The sequence below is a fragment of the Lynx rufus genome, unplaced genomic scaffold (assembly GCF_022079265.1).
Source record: "Lynx rufus isolate CCGP_SWC_20201006 ecotype Redwood Valley unplaced genomic scaffold, mLynRuf1.p SCAF_1, whole genome shotgun sequence".
Classification (NCBI taxonomy): Eukaryota; Metazoa; Chordata; class Mammalia; order Carnivora; family Felidae; genus Lynx; species Lynx rufus.
The window spans coordinates 103,075,411-103,094,379 of NW_025814823.1; positions in this window are offsets into that span (position 1 = coordinate 103,075,411).

Here is an 18,969-nt window from a genome sequence, read left to right on the forward strand (position 1 = left end):
GACTTTAAACACCCCACATGTACACATTTGTATTCTTATGGTGAGATCAGCATTCAACTGGAAGGTTAAATGGAGTTCAGATCATTTCTTTTTTTATTCTTTGCTCTGGCTTTTGTCTCACGTCTTTCAGCAAAACTGAATAAAGATGTCTCCATTTTACACCAGAAGATTCAATTACTTTTCCAACGCTGGGTAAACATCTGCAGATGACCGATCTTAACAAATGTATTTTGATTCCACACAAACTTATGTGACACTTTTGTTTTCTTTCCCTTGAAGAGCAGAGAATAGATTCAAGCCTGCTTTTCTGAGCCTGAGCCCCCAATACCACTTGCACTGCATTTTTGGCAGGCAGCCAACCAATCTGTGCCGTCCAATGAAACTCTGATGCATCTGCTCCGGGCACTGCCTTATATTTCACTTCAGGTCAAAAGCAGGGAGCCAGCAGAATTAACATTACACTAATCTGTAAAGACATTTTCACTGGGCTAGATAGGCTAATGTTACACAGGCTTTCAAAGCTCCAAGGGTAAGGAGCAACAGTAACTGTCAGGGGAATACTCAGTGGGCAGTGGATTCTGGCCGAGAATATTCCAAGATGAGGCTAGATGGATGGTTCTAAAGTACGAGGGAATAAAGAACTAACTACCACTTAAAAAAGACAAGTCGCTATCTTGTTAAGTAGGTATCTTAAACCCAGCTTTGAATCCTATATTTAGCAGTACAAACTATTAGTCTTTTGTGGTGTGTGTTTATTCCTGTCTTCCCAAAACTTGAGCGCGTGTACACACACACATACACACACACACGGCCTCAAAGCCTACTAAATAAATAATTGATGAAGACGACAACCTCCATTAAAAAACCTAGATGGAAATAGATTACTCTCAGTATAACCTTGGTATTATGCAATCAGAACCATTCCCAAGCTCCTAAAAGATTTTTTAAATAAAAGGAAACATATGGCTAACCTCTACCCACCCCACCCTCCCAGCCCCCGTCACTATTTTGCTGTTTGTAGAAAACATGTTCAGTTTGGGGATATACAGCTCTGTAATCAATTGCTCGTTAAACATAACCTACCAAGGACTTTATTATAGGCCCTTGATGCAAAATATACTGAAGGAAAATACTGTGAAAGCAGATTAATGTATACAGTGGAAATTTAATACCAGGAACCAAATGGGCCTTTTTCATTTCCCTGGTTCTTTGGCTGGGGGTGGGGCGAAGCAGTTTAAGATTCATGCCTTTAGGCACATCAGAAACCATTAAGAACTACATTTCAGGAAATTGTAATGAATAAAAATTCAATTTAGACTGCTTGATTTTCTTTTAGCAGAAGACGAAAAGTGTTTGGCTGGAAATGAACTATTTGAAAGTCCCCACAATTAGGAAGTATACAGCTATGTTTTTACTATAACTTAAAGTTATTCAGAGTTGATGTGAAAAATTACTTTGTGCTAGAATAATACATTTCCCTCTAGATATAAACATGCTATCTCTATAATGTAAAAAGTAACAAAACATCCTCATAATTGCACTTTTCTTTCCTGGTAACAGAAGTAAAAATCTAGGGTCATATATTTTGAAGTCTTCACTTTTCTTTTTTTAAACTTAAATATGAAAAGCTGTTTGAAAATTGGTAAAGCCAACAGACTTTCCAGTCTCAAAGTATTAAAATCGGGCAAGCGATTTTGTCATACTGGCTTAACACGTAGCGTCTCTATATTCCTAGTCACAAAAATTCGCTTATAAAAGGAACTAAATTTGCATACGATTGAAGACCCTTCCCCCCCACTTTTTTTTTTTTTTATAGTTCCTAGTCTAAATGGAAAATTCACACAGGGCACAGATGAATGAATATACATGAGTCTTCGTGCATTGATATACATATGATTTCTCATCTACAAAGACTGGTTTGGAAGACGTGTTATCTGACCAGAAAAGCCTGTAGGAAGTTGAGATAAGGGAGACTGACTCCAATCCCCTCAGCCTTTGCAATTGCTTTATATTCTAATCACCGCACTAAGCATCTGTCCCCGGCAGGCAGCTTGTTCAATCTAGCAGATAACGCGTGCACCCGATGGTGGCTGCGCTGGCCCTTCCCCGCGCGCAGGAGCTAGTGTTCGGTTCCTCTGATTAAACAGGCAGCGGGGAAGCGCTCTCAGACGCTGTAATTGCCTCCGTTATGAAACATCTTCACCTGTTAGCCAAAGCTAAGTTGAATCACAGCAGAAATTATTAACAGTGGCTGTTTTCAAGCCAGCTTAATTTGAGCTGATGCTGCTGTTCACTTAACACAGATGAATAGGTGTGCAGGACAAGAGCCTAAGCGGAGATGACACCCGGATGAATATTTGCTCCCAGCCCTGCTGCGGGGAGCTTGCTTGCACAACAACACGCGATCGTTAAAAAGCGAAATGGGGGTGGGTACTGGACGGGACCCACTCCTCTGCCGTCGCCTTCTGTGCTGGGGACAACTTCCTGACTGATGGCAGCTTTTGACAGCTACATCATTTTTTCAATTAGTTTCCACAAATGTTGGCAAACACAAACTGGTTTTGGTTGGGGGGGGGGGAGAGGAAGGGGGGGCGGGGGGCGTGCACCATGGTATTTGAAACACTACCCTGCTTCAAACGTGGCCAGAAACCCTCTTTTCCGTGAGCCGAAAAGGCATTAAAATTTAATGGTCTGCTTTCATTTTCTCTGCAGTGTGCTTCAAGATGATTATAAATTATAGCATTCTGCTTACTTTTGACGGAATAAGTCATGTATCAGCATTTGATTTAGAAGCAATGTGTGCCTGACATATGAAACACATCTTGCAGATGTGATTTACCACAGAGCTTTTTTTTTTTTTTTTTTTTTCATTTCAGAAGAAAAGAGCTGCACGGGAGGGTCACCGCTGTGACAGTAACAGCCATCCTCATAGTGGGGGTATGGCTGCAGCTTCTGAGAATGAACCTGAAAAGTCTGAAAAGTCTGAATATAGCTGTTTTTTTTTTTTCCCCCAAACTGAGGAATCCCTTTGTTTGTTCTCTAAAGCTGGACACTGTTCCCAAAGATTTGGCTTTATTATTATTTTTTTAATTTTTTTTTTTCTGGGAAAAGATGAGCAAGGCATTGCTGGACGGATATGGGAATATCACTCCCCAACGTTGGGTGGGGTGTCAAGGGGCAAGATGTTGTCCCGCAATCCAAGGGTTGTTAGGGCAGCTGCTGGTTTGTAGGGTCCCTGATGCAATATGACTGGCCGAGGACAGAGGCTGGGAGCAGACGCAGGATTTTTCAGTTGGATGGGTGTGGGGCTAGAGGCATGGAACATAAAAGCAGTGCCTGACTCTCCTGTCAGCTGCTATATTTCTTCGCCTTACAGGTTATGTCTGCTGGCAAACCGAGCTGCAGCACAGCCAATCCATTCATATCAGCATCTCTTTACCATCGGTTCTGATGGCGACAGCCGGAACAATCGTGCGGGGACCTAGAGGGAGCACTAAATGGTTTAACCAAACAATCGGCGGGGCCATATTCTATTTATCAAGTCTGATGAATCACGGTAACAGAGCTTCAGAAGTCCCACACAGTCTTCCAAAATCATACTTTACGGTAGAAGTGTAACTTGGAAATACGTTCCCCTTCTTTGTCTGTCTGTCTTTGTCAAACCAAACGTATATGCCACTCATCTGTGTGTGGCTTTATCAACAACCTTCAGTTAGTTCTGTCTAGACAGTTTCTTCCAGTACTTGTGATGTTACACTGTAATTATCTGTGGTCTTTCTCCCTCCCCTACTTTATCTTCTAAGGTCCAACTCTTTTTTTGTTTTAATTTTAACTTAAAAAAATTTTTTTTTTGTTTATTTATTTTTGAGACAGGGAGAGACAGCATGAACAGGGGAGGGTCAGAGAGAGAGGGAGACACAGAATCCGAAACAGGCTCCAGGCTCTGAGCTGTCGGCACAGAGCCCGACGCGGGGCTCGAACTCACAGACCGCAAGATCATGACCTGAGCTGAAGTCGGATGCTTAACCGACTGAACCACCCAGGCGCCCCAATTTTAACTTTTTAAGTTTACGTATTTATTTTGAGACAGAGAAACAGAGTGTGAGAAGAGGGGGGGGGGGCAGAGAGAGAGAGGGAGAGAGAATCCGAGGTAGGCTCTGCCATGCCGGGACAGAGCCTGAGTGATGCAGGGCTTGATCCCACGGTGAGATCACGACCCGAGCTGAAATCAAGAGTCAGACGCTTAACCCCCTGAGCCACTCAGGCACCCTTCTAAGGTCCAACTCTTAACCACTTACCTTTCCTCAGTCACTAGTATAGAGCCTGGCACAAATAGACCCTCATTAACATTTTTGAGTGAATTAATGTTGACTGAGTAAGTGTATAGATGAATAAACGTGTAAATGAATAAATATTTCAGGTCAAAGGAAGAAGTGAGAGTGTAGAGCAGGGCTAACAATACTCCCTTTATATTATGGAAAAAGAAATCCTAGAATTTAGCAGGGCACGTGGCTTTCCGGGATAAAGACTTCATTGCCCAGTCTGCTAGGCTTGGCCATTTTCTACATGTCGTCCATGGGATGTATGGGTAAATGGTATGGTGATTCAGGGACCTCGATGTTGACTGGGAAGAGGTTTTATAGCTGGAGCACTGGCAGTCATTTTGGACTCTAGGGAGCTGCTGGCATTGAAAGACCTGTACAGCAGAGCAACAAGACAGAAGGAATTGGAGGCTCTGATACCACCGAGAACACATAAGCCCTGAACTGATAACTTCCAGGTTTCTAGAATGTGAGAAGGGGGGGGGGGATACAGATAAGCAAACATCATACAATATTTAATTGAAATCCTTGCTATTATTTTTTTTAATTTATTTTTAAAATTTTTTTTAATATATGAAATTGTCAAATTGGTTTCCATACAACACCCAGTGCTCATCCCAAAAGGTGCCCTCCTCAATGCCCATCATCCACCCTCTCCTCCCTCCCATCCCCCATCAACCCTCAGTTTGTTCTCAGTTTTTAAGAGTCTCCCATGCTTTGGCTCTCTCCCACTCTAACCTCTTTGTTTTTTCCCCTTCCCCTCCCCCATGGGTTTCTGTTAAGTTTCTCAGGATCCACATAAGAGTGAAACCATATGGTATCTGTCTTTCTCTGTATGGCTTATTTCACTTAGCATCACACTCTCCAGTTCCATCCACGGTGCTACAAAGGGCCATATTTCATTCTTTCTCATTGCCACGTAGTACTCCATTGTGTATATAAACCACAATTTCTTTATCCATTCGTCAGTTGATGGACATTTAGGCTCTTTCCACAGTTTGGCTATTGTTGAGAGTGCTGCTATAAACATTGGGGTACAAGTGCCCCTATGCATCAGCACTCCTGTATCCCTTGGGTAAATTCCTAGCAGTGCTACTGCTACATCATAGGATAGGTCTATTTTTAATGTTTTGAGGAACCTCCACACTGTTTCCCAGAGTGGCTGCACCAGTTTGCATTCCCACCAACAGTGCAAAAGGGTTCCCGTTTCTCCACATCCTCTCCAGCATCTATAGTCTCCTGATTTGTTCATTTTGGCCAATCCTGGCTATGCTTTACCAGTAGGACTGGCTACAAAATTTGTGACATTCCAGGGTGAACCATTTTTAAACTGAAGAGCTCCCTTTCCAAAAATTATTAAGGATTTCAAGGCAGCAACAGGAAAGATTGAAGGAAGCTCAGAACTTGTGTGATGGAGTTACCTTGCTTACAAAGGCCTGGTATTATCTGACTTCTGCTCTAAACTCATTTTGCACCAACGCTACTAAACTTACCTAGTAAACTTTAGGCACCTCCTGGACATCCAAAGTCCTTTCCTGCCTTCGGACACTTGCATTTGGCCACTCTAACCGGGGAATAGCCACAGTTGATTACAACATTTACCCTTCTCAAGCTGGCATCTGTTCTGCCACTATGAGACAACATATCAATGTGATCTCCTTCTAAGAGTCCATTTCAGGACCCCTTCATCCCTAGTGTCGTGCAGTTTTATTTCTGCTGTAGTACACTTATACCACTTACCGATCATATTGCTTCCTTGTTTGGTTCCTTTTAAACATTACCCAAATCGCCTGTAATGTAAGCTTCCTGAGGACAGGCACTTACTCTGTGTCTTACTCACTGATAAGAAAGCACAGTGCTTACTTAAAACGTAGGGGGAGCTCTTTAAATATGTGGTGTATGGTAAAGAGAGACAACTTCAAGCATGTGGGCATTTTATCTAGATCATTTGGGTTCAAGAATAGATTTCTTGGTGTTTTTTAAAACATTCTACCAACTTAGGGGCGCCTGGGTGGCTTGGTCGGTTAAGCGTCCGACTTCGGCTCAGGTCATGATCTCATGGTCCGTGAGTTTGAGCCCCGCGTCGGGCTCTGTGCTGACCGCTCAGAGCCTGGAGCCTGTTTCAGATTCTGTGTCTCCCTCTCTCTCTGCCCCTCCCCTGTTCCTGCTCTGTCTCTGTCTCAAAAATAAATAAACGTTAAAAAATTTTAAAAGTAAATAAATAAATAAATGAAATATTCTACCAACTTATTCTATAACTACATGATCTTTTATATTTGATTGTATGGAAGTGGCCATGCAAATATAGAGATTATCTGTGTAAATATTTCTCAGACTTGTCAGATAAGGAAAGAAGGAGAGATATCCTCTTTGCTGGACATCTGTATTGTAATGAACACTCACACACACACACACACACACACACACACACACACACACACACCCCTGAGAACCAAAACTGCCTGAGAGGGAGGACCCTCTCACAGCTTAATATCTAGATTAACATGACCATGTTAAGTATTCCTTATCTTCATTAGCATAACTGGACTCCTTCAAGAGAGTCTTGCCCGGATAAATACTTGGACTGTTCATTATAGAAACTTTCTGAAATATCCACCAGCCTTCAACAGAAAGCATAAACAAATAGGTTTTGCCCACCGATTCTTTGACTCCTTTGCCTCCCAAACATTTACTGGTAATTTCCACCAATCCTAAACTCTGTGTTATGATCTTTAACCAACTATAATCAAGTTCCTGCACTGGAGGAGACATTTTACACCAAACTTTCCACTCAATAAATTTTGACTTTGCCTTCCCTTCTCCACGATGCTACCAAAGGGAAGGCGGTATTCTCCATCAATGTGATAAGCAATTCAGCTTTATCTTCTCAAAGGTTATATTGCTGAGATTTGACAAGCCTAATGCAGTTCTTTCTTTATAAAAAAAGTATGAGCTTATGAATTTGATTATTCAGAATGATCAGTTGCAATTTATTTAGAGAGGTAAAAATAACGCACTCTTTCTCTCTCTTACAAAAGAAGTTCTGTGCCTTATAAACATATCAAGATCAAAGGTTTATATAAATGGTGACATACAAAAATACCCATGTAAATCAGAGAGTGTACAAACGTATTTCCATGTTCTCATTGTCTAATATGGGAACCATCAGACATATGTGGCTGTTGAGCATTTGACAACCGCTTCGTCTGAATTGAGATGTGATGCCAGCGTGAAATATAGCCTAGGTTTAATGACTTAGTATGAGGAAAGAATGTAAAGTACAAAATTAATAATTTTTATAGGGTTTTTAAAAGTAGCATTTTGGATATAATGCAATATTCGGACAAAATAGAAGACTTTGATACAGTGTATATTATATGTACATTAAATATATTGTATATATTAGTAAAATTAATTTTAACCACTTCTTTCCACCTTTTGAAAATATGTCAACTAAATAATTTAAAAAGACATCTGTGGCTTACATTCTATTTCTATCAACATGCTTTCTATGCCTTCTCTCTCTATTTCTACATGTGCTCGCTAGTTAAAAAAGACACAAAGAAACCAACCATGGCAAACTGCATTATCAGTTGGGAGGCAATGTTATATATGCATTTTTATCTTATAATGTCTTAGTTCTTCAACGTTACTTATGTATGTAAAGGTCCTCACAAATACGAACATAGCCACGGCTTCCACAACGTAAAATATTCTTGGTGGATGGGCTTTCCTGGTCTACTGGAAAGCATTAAGGGGAATTTACCCATAAAGGTTGAAAATCATTTACAAGTTGTTTTGCTTTTGAATTAACTTTGGAGGAAATTCTTTCACAGCTGGCTCTGCAAGAGACATTTCAAGAAACGGGCAAAACACGGAAGCCCACGCATTCATGTGACTTTGTGGTAACAAGCCAGCTAGATCTGTGATGGAACGTGTAATTCAATTGTACCGAGAGGCAGATGTCATCTGTAATTTTCCTCTAGAGCTGGCTCCTTTGTCTGAAGAATGAGGACTGCGTCATGCCCACATTGTGGACTGCAGAGAAAAATATGCATATCCCCCTCCTGTCCTATTGTCTGCTTGGAACTACCCTAAATGTGTTGTGTGAGAACATTGGGGTGGTATGCAATTTCTTCTCGGAAGATACTTTTGAAAGGATAATGGTTACTTTTGATGCGGGTAAGACACGGATGAGATAGTCTCAGGGCCTTTGACTAAACCTAAACAGGAACAAGGGAAGGACTGGGGCAAAGGTTCTTGACCTGAGGTGAAAGAAGAGAGAAAGGCTTGTTAGCACAACAAGTGAATAAATAAAACGTCTGAGTCCCCTGGGAGGAGGGAACTTCATGCTTTATCACCGAAGACAAGAAAACTCCACCTCATGGCTACTTAATCCTCTGTAACATGAAACTCAAGAGCGAGGACCGTATAGTCCCCTGTTGGGGGACTAAGATACTTGCTTCATTTTAATGTATGGGTATTTGAGTTTCATCCTTCCAAGTCCCTTGTCTTCTAGAGTTGTCATGTTGGAAGTGTTTGACAGTGGTTTCTAATGTTGAAGTTCCCCTATGTCATACTGTAATGTTAACAAACCCCAAGTTCAACAGCGTATCTTTATTTCTAAGCTGTTCTCATCTGTAATTCTTCCCACGTTAGAAACAGGGAAATGGAACATGTTTCGGCAGGATATGATAGAGCAGTTCTGAACTTCGACTCTTCAACTCAGCTATATTGGTTGCGTTGTGACTCTTTCCTTGGTGAAACTTCCTTAACACTCTTTTGTGGCGTAAGGAATTAAGAGAAAGGTGCTTTGGCATTTCCTAAGAAAATCATTCTTCCTTCCATTGTCCTTCTAGGTCACAGAATTGCTCTTTCCTTGAACACCTCACAGCCCCGTACCACTATTTGCTGAGGAAAAGGGAAAACCTCTTAGGATGGCACCCAAGAAAATTAGTCTTTCTCCAGTTTTATGAGCTGAACTCTGTCCTCTTCAAATTCATATGGTGAAATCGTAATTCCCCAGTAACTCAGTATGTAACTGTGTTGGGAAATAGAATCTTGAAAGAGGCAATTCACTTAAAATGAACTCATAATGGAGTGTCCTAATTCAATAGGGCTGGTATCCTTATAGGAAGATGACATTCAGGGGGTGCCTGGGTGGCTCAGTCGGTGAAGTGTTCAACTCTTGATTTCAGCTCAGGCTGTGACCTCATGATTAGTGGGTGTGAGCCCCATATGCGGCTCTGTCCTGACAGTGCAAAGCTTGCTTGGGATTCTCTCTCTCTCTCTCTCTCTCTCTCTCTCTCTCCCTCTCTTCGCCCCTCCCCTGCCTGTACTCTCTCTCTCTTTCAAAATAAATAAACATAAAAAAAAAAAAGATGACATTAGGATATAGAACCTCACAGAAGGAGACACTGACAGGAGATAAGGATAGCAGCCTCAAGAGAAAACAACCCTAATACTTTGATCTCTTGATCTTAGACTTCTAACCTCTATAATTGTGAGAAAATAAAACTCCTTGGTTCAAACAATCCAGTCTGTGGTTACTTTATTATGGCAGCCCTAAGGAACAAATATTTTCAGAATTCTGAAGCAAAAGCTTTGAGGGTCACTTTGATTGCACTTGCTGAGGTCGTGTGCCACCCCTGACCACTGTGACCACCCGTGGTGAATAAGGATTCCACTTGAGTCCCTCAGGGTCTGCCCCTGAATCTGGGTAAGGGGAGGAGCTCTTCTTCAGCCCAAGCACAGGGCTGAGCCTCAGGTGGGAGGTTGTGACAGAGCAAGTCTCTGAGAATGGATGCACCCTACATATCTACAACACATAAAAACACAGAGAACATAAACCCCAGGATGGTGTTCTGTTCAAAGGTCATGTGGATATGATGGCTGGTCAGGAGAATTCTCCTGCCATCACTGGAGATCTCTGTGTAGTTAACTCTCTTGGGCCAACTTTGTGTACCTGAAACTTGCAACTATTTTTTTTTTAACGTTTATTTTATTTTTGAGACAGAGAGAGACACAGCATGAACGGGGGAGGGGCAGAGAGAGAGGGAGACACGGAATCGGAAACAGGCTCCAGGCTCCGAGCCATCAGCCCAGAGCCCGACGCGGGGCTCGAACCCACAGACCGCGAGATCGTGACCTGAGCCGAAGTTGGACGCTTAACCGACTGAGCCACCCAGGTGCCCCACAACTATTGTTAAAATATAACCTCTCCTCCAGTACAGGTCCTCCTTTAATGATAGTCTTACTTTAACCCAGGTGTTGTGGGTGTTCCTTGCAAAGCCTCAAGTTACACCCAAGCGCCGACAGTAAGAGGACTTGGTCATTTACTGCATCCACTCCACTGGCAAAAGCCAGTTGTAAGGATTTTACTGAAGGAGGAAATGGAGATCATATACCGCTCATCACATAACCAACAACTTAATAAAACACCTTACTGAAGACAAGCCAGCCCCCTGCTCCCTTTCTGACCTCCTCGTACCCTCCACACCACCATGTTGCGCTTTAGAACCTGGTCCTTGTGGCTCCACCGCTCAGGGTCTCTTGCCCGGGGGTCCGTGTGGCTCCCTCCACCCCTTGGGTCTTTTTGTTCAAACTCCGTCTTCTCCGGGAGACCTTCTTTGCCCACAGCACTCTCTCTTTCTCCCCTATTTCATTTTGCTCCATTGTGTTTATCCTATTTCCTTAATTCTGGGTTTACTATCTGCCTCTCTCCTTCAGAAGCTCCATGAGGGTGGAAATTCTGTGTGTCCTAGTTCCTGCTGTATCTCTCATCATTTAAAATGGTGTCCAGAAAAGAGAAGTCACACAGCACGTTTTTGTTAAAGGAACCCTGTCGTTTTTTCACAACCATTTCTCTTAGGCATCCAGTCACCAGGTCTTTTGTTACAGATCCCTCCCCTACATGCCTCTCCAACCCAGATGCCTATTAGTACAGAATTACTTTAAAAAAATTTTTTTTAATGTTTATCTTTATTTTTGAGACAGAGAGAGACAGAGCATGAGCGGGGGAGAGGCAGAGAGGTAGACACAGAATTACAGCAGGCTCCAGGCTCTGAGCTGTCAGCACAGAGCCCAAATAGAGAATTACTTTAGAAGGCAGGAGGGTAGTGTGAAATATATATGTATGCATGTGTGTGTGTGTGTGTGTGTGTGTGTGTGTGATGTATTACAGTATATGTATTGTATTATATTATGTCTGTATTATATGTACAGCAACCCTTGAACAACGAGGGGTTAGGGATACAAACACTCCGTGCAGTTGAAAATCCATGAGTAACTTTTGACTCCCTGAAAACTTAACTACCAATAGCCTACTGCCGACTAGAAGCCTTACTGACAATATACACAACTGATTAACACATGGTTTGTATATGTAATATATTCTGTATTCTCACAATAAAGCCATCTAGAGAAAATGATAAAATCATTAAGAAAGAGAAAATACATTCACAGCACTGTACTGTATTTATATTAAGAAAATCAGCATATAAATGGAACTGCTCAGTTCAAATCCATGTTGTTCAAGGTCAAGTGCACACGTATGTTTGCATGTACGTATATGTCCCTCCAGACACACGTGTGCTGTGATGCTGTTAAAGCCATCTCTTCCTGCTATCCTGACTGCCTGAATCACTTGCCTCCTGGCAGGGATCAGAGCCATACGAGTTTTCTAGGCTTAATCCAAATCTGCCACTTCGGGACCCAGGGAAGCTTTTGCCCCTCCAGTGAATGGCATAAACACACGAACCCAATGTTTTCCTTGTGCCTCCTTCAGTTACTGATCAAAGAGAAGTCATAGCAATCAAATGATCACTTTTTTTTTTCTCAGCAGAATGTTTATATCACTCTGAGGTTTCTTTGAATTCATTTGCTTTCCTGAACCTTTAAAAAAGGCAGTACATTTCCCTTTCCCTTTTGTATAAGACACAGTTATTTTTTTTCTAACATGGCCATCTATCTTACACCATCTGACCCCCATCTATGTCATCGGTGTTATCTCTGGCAACGTTTCCCATCACGCTTTTTCTCTTTGTGTCATACATGCTGGCCTCTTTCTTCCCCAAGTGTCCCATGCTCTTTCCACCCTCTCAAAGCAAGCTCCAGAGTTTAAAGGTAAGGCTGAACATTCAAGCCTGCTTGATGCTACAAGTCCAAATCCTTGAGCTGCCCCACACAATACCGATGCTACTCTACCTCTGCGGCGTAAAAAGTGGCTGATGCAGAATTAGCTTCCTGAAAACCATTTGGGGTTCATTAGACATGGGAAGAAGAAGCAAAACTCATGAGTTTTATGACACTCTTTTCAGACGCAGGCCGGATTCTCCGCTCGTTACAAAGGCAGAGCTAGGAAATTTGAATAAGCATGAGGATGTACGGCAATGTTTTCCCGACAGAGTCTGGCTGGCTCTACCTGTTACCATCCCACCATCGTCTAAGAAGAAAGCCAGCATTAGAAGTGCTAGTACCTGCAAGAGTCCTGTTTCACATTCTTGGATTTCAAATGCGGCTCAGTACTCTTTCCATATCCAGTCACTTGGTACTCAAGAGTGCTGCCGTTCACCTTATGCTATGAGGGAGCCAGAGTCACCGGCAGGGGAGAACCCTCTGACACACAGACCTTCTCATACGCACTTTGCTTTGACTCCGATTCCCACCCTGTGCTCGTTAACCCTTCCAGAGGCTTCTAAACTCCCTGAACACGGTCATACTGTTTATCTTGTTTACAACTGTATCTCCGGTGTCCAGGGGCTAGCATAACACCTTAGCATAACAACAGGCGCAGATAATAATTATTCCTCAAATTTATGAATGAATCTCATAGAGAGTGAAATTTACACAATGAATGACATTGAGGATAGGCAGAAAATTTGACACGTGGCTTCCCAAGGCTTATATACGTGGAAGGCATTTTTAACTACTTTGCCAGGTACCATGACAGAAGTCAGAGAAGATATGCACATTTCCAGTTGTGATAAACGACCGCTGTAATATCGATAGCAGTGGAAATCATATAATTAAAACAACAATTAGTTCTTTAGTATATGTAATTTGCTGTCACCTAAAATGGCCCTACTTATTACAATACAATACAGGGTAAGTATTATTTTATCTAGTTTTTCTAATGATGACACTAAGGCTCATTAAGGCTAAGGACTGTGACCAAATTGACATTGCTGGCTAGGTGCTTCCAATGGGATTTAAGTATAGTGTACTCTTCCTGGCATAGTTACTGTTTGTTTCTACACCAGGGTAACTGACGTGGCCATCTCAGTGACTATGCTGGGACCCATGGAATCCTAGAGAACAGCTCACATGATAAAACAGATGGGCCCATGACCTGAAATCTCACAAGGGTTGGTGTGGCCAGAGCAGAAGGTGCTGTGGCTACAGACCAAAAAGGAAGGAAGAAAGACTCCAGAGAAACTGAGAGGAGGTTTTTGGGAGTAGCTGCCAATAGAGAATATCTGTTTTCTGTGAGCCCCTGGGTAACACAGAACAGCTTTGCAAACTTTCCGTCTGACCTGGGTACAGAGAATAAGGAGAGCTTTCTATGTCAAATGACATGCTGGTATTCTAAATGAAAGAAGTGATTTCTGGAATATTTTCCCTTAATTTTTCCCCTTCTTTTACTTGACAATTTTTTATTTCCCATCTCCTTTGTGGTGGGGCTAGGACCAACTTTTCAAAGAAGGCTGTAAGGAAGACCTATGTTTTGATTGCTGTACCTGGAAGGTGGGTTGTGTAAGGTTGAGTTTTTACCAGAGGAACTAAAATTGCCCCTCATTCCTTCTCCTTTCTTCCCAATCATAGAGGACTCAAAAGTAGGACCAAAGACAAGGAGCAAGAACTAATCTTCACTTCTGAAAAACACAAGCGACCTACAGAATGATGTGAATCAAGAGTCAGTGGAGAGACCTGGAAGGCTCCAGGAAACTGAGACAGATTGAGGCAAGTGGGGCTGGTAGCACAAATGGACAAGCTTGGGCTTTGACGTTCTCATATTAACTGATTGATTGATTGATTCATTCATTCATTCATTTATACAGCAAACACATAAGGGAGAAAGGAAAAATGAATATTCAATGAAGAGAGATAGGGAGTACAGATCACTAGAGGTGTAAGGGTGAAGAAGAAAAGTGACTAATAGTTTGGCTGGGGCAGGGGATGGTGGGCATAGGGTGAAGGCAAAGGCTTTAGGCTTCTTTGTAGGTAGTCTGAGGGCCACACAAGAGTGAAGAGACTGAGGATCTAGGGGTGACTAAGGAAACAACACCTAGATGATGTGCTAAGTCTCAATACCCAGATGGAGGAGTTGGGTTTGACAACCCATAGGATGCTTGTTGCTTTGAGATAGGGAGAGGAGAGGCTACTGCTTAACTCTTTCAGGAGGTCCTTTTCCACAAGACCCAAGGTATGTCATTTATTAAATAACCTGAGACATCAATTAGTTTCACATATAATCACAATATATAATCGTTCCACATATAATCACTGACAGAAGGTTGTTGTGGAATGTGTACATTATAAATCATTTATTCCTTCAACAATGGTTACTTTGTGTTAAGATTTTGGGGTACAAAGCAGAATAAGGCCTTGTTTCCACCATTCTTGGACTGATGAACAGTACAGTAGGGGTGACAAGTATACAAGTAGATCTTTACAAAGGTGCTTGTACCACAATGATACAGCATGCACGGAGTATTATAGGTACTCTAGGAAGACATATCCTCCAGGGGCCAAGTACATATTCATATACGTATTTGGGTGTACAAGTTAATATCAGAAAAGGAGTTTGGTAAGTCGTGAATGAATTATAGAAGTGTTTAAAAACTTTACAACTTACTTTAAATATTTGCATGTTATAATACATGTGTACTATAGAAAATAATCTGAAAAGAAATTAAAATGAGTATCTTTTATCCAAAATAGAGTTATTACCAAAGGAAAGAGTTTTAGACTTAGTGTCAGACTTTGATGTGTGCGCGCGCGCGCGCGTGTGTGTGTGTGTGTGTGTGTGTAAGTGTGTGTGACTTTGGACAGCTGTGTCACATCCCTGAGTATCAGTTTCCTCATCTGAAAAATGAAGAGGCTGGTATCCACGGCTGCTTTATCTATGACAGCCTCTGAGTCTGCAAATCTAAGTCCAAATTAATATAGCACTGAGAGCCTAAGTGATTTCTAATTGCTGAAGTATGACAATTTGAAATAGGAAGACAAAATGGCCTACGTAATTAGCACTGACATATGTCTCCCTTTATGACAAAGGTCAGTCATTTCAATTTCCTCTGTCTTGCTTGCTCCATCCCCAAAATGGGGATCACACTCTTGATACCTGCCTTTTTTTCATGAATCTTTTGTCCAGATTAATAAGGACCTTATTTCCCTGAAGGAAATGGCTCACAAGTTGGAGCTACATTAATTCTTCTAGGCCATTAGGGCACCATTTACTTAATTTGATTTCAAAGTGACAGCCATGTACCCTATTTTCCTTGGTAAGTTCATGGCTTCACTGTGAAATGCAAGAATGCTACTGAGAAGAAAGAGTATCAATAATCATAGAATCTCTTAAGATATGCTGATAACATTCCCCCCCCCCCCCGCCCCCGCCCCAGGTGTTTCTTGTCTTTAAAATATCACGTAATTATTTACAACAGGCATTTAATTTCCGTTCACATATCATTTACCAGATGGGAGACATATCACAAGCTGGGAACATTGTGAGGTTTTACACGAGTTAATTCTCGGAAGGATTGATTGAGACTCACCTGAGGATATTACAGTCTTTACATGAGGAGATGCACAACGTAACTTGAAAACCTTTGCTACCCACCTGTTTTGCACTAGCAAGAAGGTGGAAATTGAGCCCTGCCACTTAGCGCTGTGATGCCTGCTGAACAGATTCAAGTTGAAGGGCATGAGTTTAGTATAAACTACCTGCAAGGCATTGTGGTAAGGGATATGAAGAGGCCCTTCAAAGGTCTACGATTTAGCAGGCTGGGAATCTGCGAAGTTCCCCTAACTCCAGTCAGGATACTGTGAGTGGTTCAAAGAGCTGTGGAAATTCAGAGCAGAGCCAGAAATGATGGAGAAATAGCTTTTCGGTGGGCCTTCACTCCACCAAAATAAAACTTCCCCATTCAAATATTTCCATTCAAGTCTCTCTCGGATTTTTCTCCCACTGTTTGAAACAAGCAGACCTTGACTGTTGAAGGACGGTGTGCCTACATCCACCTCCCCAGACGGTGTCAAAGAGACAGATTGTGTAGTTACTGGAATTACTGCAGACCTTGGCACTGATGAATCACTCCTCGCCTCCTTTTCAGGTTTCACTTCTCCAACTGGTGTCTCATTCGTGACTGCAAGATCCAGAGGAGAAATGGAATGTCTAGGCGCTTTCCAATTTGGATACAGAGGCTTGAGCAGAAAATAGCAATTGCCTTTTCCTTCTCCTCGCCCTGCTTGACCTTCCAGTCTCTTGATGAGGAACTAGAGGCTGGGAGGAGACTGGATGCTAAAATGAAGGAGTGGACAAAAAAAAAAAAAATTCTATGATTGCTCCTAATGCTTTGTCAGAAGCAATCTTATAAAGCTAATAATGAAAATGTTTGAAAAAGAGTAAAAAAAATAGTTTAAAAGTGGTTAAGAAATAGGATAAGAAGTACATTAGATGTCAGATGATGCCACATTATTTTCCAAAATAGTTCTACACACTTGCGACCCCAACTACATGGTGTAAAATCCCTGTTCTGCATCCTTGCCAACATTTGATAATATCTGACTTAAAAATGTTTGCTAACCTGTGGTGAGTAAAATGGTTTCCAGGTATAGATTAATTTGCATTTTTTTGGATTATAAATGAGAGTAAGCATCTTTTCCTATGCTTATTTCCTTCTCTTATTATGCACCTGATATTTTTTAAAGCCTTTTTTCCTTATTGATGAGCTGGAATTCTTTCTGTACTTATGATGCTAATCCTTTATGTGTTATCTGTATTGCTAGCTTCCTTCTATAAATTATGGTTTATTTTTTCACTTCCTTTAAAATGAGTGTTGACAAGCGAGAATTCTTAATCTAATGAAGTTAAATTAATCAATGTTATCTGCTGTATTTTGGGGTATTGTAACTTGTTTAAAAAAAAACTTTCTTATCCTGAGATCATCAAGATATTCTCTTACATTGTCTCCTAACATTTTTATAGTTTTGCTTTGTGCATGTAAGTCTTTGATAACCATTGTGATTGGTTATTCCGTACAGTGTAAAGTGGCCCAATTTTATAGTTATGTAGAAGGAAAAAATCTGTTATTTCGGGGCTGTGTACTTAAAGTCAATGATCTATTTCCTCGCTGATGTGCCATTCCAGCTAACATAAATCAAGTTTCTGTACAAATGTGGCTACTCTTGAAATTGGGTGCTCTAACCGCAAAAGAAAAGACAAAGCTGAATTCATTCCTTACTGTAGTATGGGAGAACACCATGTCACAAAGCTTCAACATTACCTTGAAGGGTGGAGAGTAAAGTCAGAAGTTAATGAGCAGTGAAAGTTGTGTTTAAGGCTGCTCTTTCCTTGTGGAGATGTGGTTAGCATTGAGTCAGGATAATGATAGTTAGGAGTTGGAGGAAAAAACGAGAAAATTTTATGTCTCACCTTCTTTATTTTTTAAAAAATGTTTATTTATTTATTCTGAGGGATAGAGGGAAAGCAAGAGTGTGAGTGGGGGAGGGGCAGAGAGCAAGGGCGAGAGGGAGAATCCCAAGCAGAGGAGCAGAGAGTGGTCTCACGAACTGTGAGATCATGACTGGAAACAAAATCAAGAGTCAGACACTCAACCGACTGAGCCACCCAGGTTCCCCTCACCTTCTTTAATAAGGAAATAGAAAACTATGAGACCCATAAGCTTGGATTTAACTCTAGCTCTTAAAAATCAGGCTGCAGTCAGAGAAGTCTTCAATTAGTCATAGTCAGTGAAGTGGCACCTGGGTGGCTCAGTCGGTTGAGTGTCTGACTTCAGCTCAGGTCATGATCTCATGGTTCATGAGTTCAAGCCCCACATCCGGCTCTGTGCTGACAGATCGGAGCCTGGAGCGTTCTTCAGATTCTGTGTCTCCCTCTCTCCCTGATCCTCCTCTGCTCACACTCTGTCTCTCTCTCTCTCCCTCAAAAAAATAAATAAACATTAACCATTAAAAAAAAAGTAAGAGTTAATGAAGACTCCAGGCAGGATAAGAAACTGTTGGCTCAGGGGTAGCAATGAGACTAGGCTCTGAACTATGAAGCCAGTTAGAACTGGACAGAGAAAGATCAAGCTGGGAGCATCTGTCTTAGGTACATCCCAAGTATTAAGGGTGTTAAGTATCAGGGTGAAAGCCTTTCCATGTCAGATTTATAGTTCTTACCATAAATTCTTGAAGATAGGTATATTAAATTTACTTGTATGTAAGGGACCCAAATTTCCCTATAATAGGAGAGTATCAAAACTCGTTTTATTTCTGTGTTTTTCTTAAGGCATGGTTGTAATAACGTGCGTTAACAGAGTCATTTAAAAAATGAACTGGAAATTAAATGGCACTCTCTTGAACAATCAATAAGTCAAGGTAGAGATCACAAGGGATATTAGAAAAATATCTGGAGACAAAT